This window comes from Haemaphysalis longicornis, unplaced genomic scaffold (genome assembly GCF_048455015.1).
Source record: "Haemaphysalis longicornis isolate Haplotype H1 unplaced genomic scaffold, Haemaphysalis longicornis Haplotype H1 scaffold_11, whole genome shotgun sequence".
Classification (NCBI taxonomy): domain Eukaryota; kingdom Metazoa; phylum Arthropoda; class Arachnida; order Ixodida; family Ixodidae; genus Haemaphysalis; species Haemaphysalis longicornis.
The window spans coordinates 24,474,625-24,480,624 of record NW_027526214.1 but is presented as its reverse complement, the minus strand read 5'-3'; positions in this window follow the sequence as shown (position 1 = coordinate 24,480,624).

The following is a 6,000-nucleotide window of genomic DNA, read 5'->3' as shown; positions in this document are numbered from 1 at the left end:
TACCAGTTAGCATTTAGCTCATCTAAAACTTAGTAAAACCCAATTCAACATCTCGCAACCAATTACTACCGCAACCGAGCACTAACCACCTTCCTAAAACCTTCCAATAGGGCGGCCAGTGAACTAGAAGAAGCCCTACCATACCAGGCGCTCAACTTCGCGAAGAGTATACCACAACACTTACACAAACCTTTGCAAACAACTGTTAGCTTTATTTGTCGTATTCAAAAAACTTAATGGTCCTAATTTCATAACACAGTTTGCTCTTACAAAACCTCCACGCGGCAATAGACTAGATATTTGCGCGTCCTCAACTGAATAATATAGCAGCCAACCTTCCGAACAATTTTCAAAAGCACAACCGCCTCTCATTCCCGCCCGAATGAAGGGTCACACCCGCTCGCTTTTATCATCATCTTGGACACCAAGGGTGCTTCAGTATCTTGGTTGGCATGCTTTCCTCTGTTGCCGACTGTTTCACAGATTGTTTCAGGCTTCCAGCTTTTTTGGTGGACTTGTCTTACCATGAACGTGCTGTACTCACAGAGCTCCAAATAAACTGGGTAATGCCGAATCCCTGTATATGCAAACGATGATGGCCTACCTACATGTACCCTGCATGTGCAACCGCACACAAGGGTACGAAAGGGCTGTCTACGGCGTAGCTATCATAAAACCCCACGTGTTACCAAAGCTTCGATGGTCAACTCTTCCTGTTCGAGCGGCCAACCCATCCTCATCCACACAGCCGAACACGCAAAAGTTCCCTCCAACTCGTGGCGTCCCACAAACCATTCTTTACCGTATCGAAAATTGATGAACCTAAAGCTCAGTTTCATGCCACGTAGGAGCGATAAAACGAATGCGTTCAAGACATAACCATCCCATGCATCTCATTTGGGCTTGGTGGGCCAGTTAGCACCATGTCGTCAAACAAGTCATTCGTCTTTCTCGTGCACAGGTTCTTCTGCACGTGATTGACGAATCAGATGTGGAACTTTTAAGTCCGAAAGCGTTGATTATTCAACAGCCTGCTTACGTAAGCCGCATACCATTTGCTAAAGCATTACGACACAAGCGACATTTTTTTGTCTATCCTTAGCCCTCATATTACTAAAAAAACGTCTGTAAATACCTTGCCTATATATGAACGGCTCCAGACATTCTACGTCACTGGTCATGCCGTACCTGCAGCAGCTTGTCTGCAAACAAGCCATTATTCTGCCTCGTGCAGGGGAACGTTCATCTGCACAAAATTTCCTATGCAGTGCTGTGACTTTTAAACAACCTTGCCGACCTTTAAAAAACAAACTATTGCGTCAGTGCATTCGCAGCAGGAGGAATAAACATAGAGCTACATCATCTTTTTTTTCTTCAGCTGTCAACATCCAAGCGGTGACGTCAATTGACACACCAGGTATTTATAAACCGCTCCGGATACTATCCTTCTTAGGCTATGGTTGCCGTGGAAACTGCTTGTCACGCTCCCCGCCATTCTTGAGCCTCGCGGTGGGGTTCTCATGAAACCGAAGTCGTCTTGAAGATGTCTTTAAACGACTAAAATATCTCCAAAAGCTACTTTTATGGGAACTCTTTTCAGCGTTTACTACGAGCAGGGTCAAGGAGCTGATTGGTAAATATTTTCAAGATGTCTCGGTGGGAACAAAATACTTGTTAGTCTACAATAAGAAGTAATCATACCTAAAAAATCTAGCGTGGGATTTTACTTTTTGCTTTAAATAAGACGGTTACTATAATTCTGTTGTAAGCACTTCATACAAATTCAATTTTAAAAAGGCGCCGCTTGTGCACCTGCAAGTCTTGACGCGCCCTTTACGTGGGGAAGAGAATAAATATGGTTACCGATATAAAGTATACTATGAATAGGATATATATTACGAAGAAAGACAAGTGAGCGCGCATGGCAGGTTTTTTGTTCCACAAATCAAATAACTTCGGGGCTCGATAAATGAACCGCTAAATCACCCGACGAGGAATATTTGTGAAAACAAAACTCCTTTCCGCAGTTCTGCACACAATAAAATTGCTTATTTTGTGCACAGCGTAATTGAAGCATACAACCAACTTCCACCTCTGTGGAAAATAACTAGTGCCGACCTTGCTGCACGGAGTGCCGCAGCTAGGTACATGATTTTTAATCAGTGCCTGAGAAGACTTCAAAAACGTACAGAATACTAAGTAATAGCTAGGAAAGAGGCTCAAATTCAAGTCTAACCGCAGTAGACTTTAAAAACTGCGTGCTGCGTTGTCCAAAAAACTATGTTGTGTCATTGACGATTGTAAGCAAATAGGCATTTTATTTCCTTCAATAAAATCGTACTTACCTATAACGTTCTTTTGTATTTTTACTGTCAGAAATATTTTATTATAGTATTTGTGTGTTTGGGTTGGTGGAGTTTAGTGCAAGCTCGGGTTCGTCTGTCTCTTCAATTGAAATCACAGCCGCCACAAGCATTGGACGTAGTACTGGATGTGTTTTACGCATAAGCTTGGATTTTAAGACAAAAGAATGCTGTAACTGCGTAAATAGCAAACAGTGTGATTAGCACATCTTCACTTTACCTTTATAAAGCCTTTTATGCATGGACACTATCACATTCGTAATTGGTACCGGAACGACTTTGGGCAAAGAAAAAAGAAATGGTGTGATTAGTATTTTCTTACGCTTGTCATCAACAAGCTATCATTCCACAGTTTCATAAATTGGAAAATTCTGTGGGACGCACATGTCCCTGCCCAGCCCTAAGAGATGTAAGAAATACCTCTAAGGATTGCAAACTTTGGACAGTAGTTTTTATGAAGAAAAACTGCGATAGGATACAGCAGGCAGTAAAACGAAGGCACGGGCTATCAGCTTACCTCTCGCTCGTACCTAGCAACGCATAAACTACACATGAAGATTGTATCTGTCGAATCACAGCGAGGAATGAGAGTAACAGAAATGCATGATGAAGAAATTTGTGGGGGGTAGCAGCAACGATGCTTTTTTTTATTGGTGCCTTTCAAGCTGTAAGCCCGTTTTTTTAGTGTTTGCCTACATTTTTAAATTACTCTAGAAGGAAAAAAATACCAGAAGAAAACATCTACGTTTTGTTCTTAAGATATAAGACGCGCTAGTGTTACTAGCGTGTCTTACTAGCGCTAGTGTTACTAGCGGGATTGTTTCTTAACTGAGTTGTGGTATACACTGTGTGCTTGCCCAGAAATAAAATTCGGTGACGATGGCTAGCCTAGCCTTACTGGTTTTTATTACAGCGACACCGAACCTAAGAGAACATCTACCCCTTCGTTACTCGGGATATGGGCCGAGAAATTGCGAATTAGGAGGGTTTGTCAGTTCGAGTGAAAAAGAAATGATGTCAAAGTGGAAAGATGTTGATCGTGGTGGCCTGACTGAACCTTCCGATTTATAAAAAAGAAAGAAAGAGAGAGAGACTGAGTCAGGGAGGGAGGAAGGGGTGAAGAGAAATATCTTTGTCAAGTTTTATTTCAATTTTCAAAAATTAAAATTTGAAAAGGCGATAAAGGGGTTGTAGACCCGGGGGTTAAACCAAAATTTTCTGGCCAAAAAATGAGGCCACGCTGACCTTCAGGTAACAAGCTCGTCTGGGCAGCCTGTCATCCCTTATTTAGGTTGGATAAGTTCTTGGATAAATTCATCACCCATGAGCGTACCTTGGATATAACCAGGTTTCGCTGAAGAGAGTAGTGTTTAGCCATATTTAGGTTAATGTGGGAAATTTATTGCAAACATGATCGACCATGCAGAATTTTATAGATGCGGTCATTGGTATCCAGAGCGAAGTTTTGTACTGCGTAGCGATGAGATCCCGGTATTGCACGGGGAAGGATGGGGTTTCCATTCGTAGAATGAGGAGAGCTTTACGTATTTGCTGTGGAGGAGAGTGTGACAGTCCTGGTCAACAGGCAGCATGATATGCCAGTTTGAATGGACCTCGATCAGCTATATCGCATCATACCGTACCCGTGTACGTGTGCTAACGTAATGCGAACTGTTATCATTACACAGTGAATAGTTTTTATGAAGCAATAAGGTAATCTAAGCCAGGAAACTAAGGACCGATTGAGCATGCGTAATGATGTTTTAGAGTCTATTCAATACATACACCTGGGATATCACCAGAAAAATCATTACCGCGTGTAGGGCATAATAGTGTCACGTAGCCAAAGACGACGCTGCCATTTTGAAGGAAAAGCAGGTTTATGGGAGCGAAATCGTGCTCCCAAAAAAACTAAAAGAATACACACGTGCCGAAGCAACAGTGAGGAAAATGACGATCAGAGGCGAGTATTAAGCAAATCGGATACGGCGGCGGCGTCTGCTCTAGGGGCATCTTTGTTTCAGCACGAGTGCGTCTGGAACCATCAAAAAACATCCAAAACACCCTAGATCAATTAGGATAATTGTAGTCCGGTGAAGTTAGGTACACCCTCTCCCTTTCAAAGGTGACAAAACGGGCAATACAAAAAACAATGGAACACGCGCTTCACTTGGCACACAGATAACACAGCGCCACGCAGCCTGGCGGCAAAAATAATAAAAAAAGCAAACCCAATGCATGGTTGGTGGCATAACCCACTTTAAAGAGTGCATCGAACCAATTGTAAACAAAACTAGTCTGAACATAGAAAAAAACTTCGGCAATCATGCGTAGTCAGGATTTAGGCAAACCACGTGGTCTACATTAGGCCGAGTGGGTCATCGGGCAGTTCTGGGATCACCATCGGGGATCCCCATGCTGTCCAGACGTCGTAGAATCCGGTAGAGTCCGAAATACCGTCGCAGAAGTTTCTCACTGACTCCGCATACTGGGATGTGAGTCGTAACGCACACAAGATTACCTGGTGACACTGGGCGTCTCGGCGTTCGAGGTTGTAGCATCCAGCGTCCACCATCTTCTAGTCCATTGCACAAACTCTAGCGACGTGGCGGGCCTCCTCCGAACGCTGAAGGTATCCATGGATGTCGGCATTGTAGTCGGCCGTCTTGCATCCACAGGCTCGAACGGTAGCATAGGCGTAGCTTTCTTGGTAGCCGTGTTGTACGCAAACTTGACACACGGAACGTTTTCGTCTGAAGCGTTATATTCAACGTTGATGCACACACACAGCATATTCGCGATTGTTTTGTTCAGACTTTACGTTAGTCCATTCGTTTGTGGCTGGGGTGCCGTCGTTCTGCGGTGATCCGTGTTACCTTAGCGCAAAATCCGTGTAGCGTTAGATATGCCTTGGGTTAAACTCGGCAATAAACGCCATTACGCGGTCCGTCATTGCGGCTTCGTGGGCTCCATGCCGCAGCACAGATTGATTTATAAAGAACTTCGAGACTTTTTATAGACTCCCCCTTGGAAGAGTGGCAGTCTTTGCGTGGCGCTTACGGTAGTCGATGGCCACGAAAAAACATTTGTTCGGTGATCGTGACGTAGGACACGGGCACAGAAGGTCCATTCCAATCTGTTGGAAGCACCTCAATGGGAGGGCGATTGGCTGCAGACGTCCGGCAGGTGTCGTCTGCAGCATTCGTGGCGATACAAGTTCACCGATTCTTACGGTACTCCAGTAAGAAAATGGTTGCCTTCTTACTTTCGAAAGTCCAGGTGTCGCCGTATGCTGTTGTTTTCGTGGTTTTCAACTTTGCTCAAAATAATTTGATCCCGCCTTGTGGCCTCTCGTCACTTAGGTTTAGATCTATACCTTCAGTAGGAAGATGACTTTTCTTGATCTCTGACCAATCTATCGTGGTGTTTTGCCTTTTTTTGTGGAGCTGTGTTTATATTTTATACGATGACGGGTCCCTATTTTGTTGTTCCCAGGGGCTCTTCTTGTGCTAGGAGGGTGGTCTCTCGAATTCCTTCGAAGGTAATATAAGACACAATTTAAACACCATAGCAGTGATTTGGAAAATCGGGATGGTAATTGCTACCCTGATGATTTTGTTTTTTTGGGCTTCTTCGG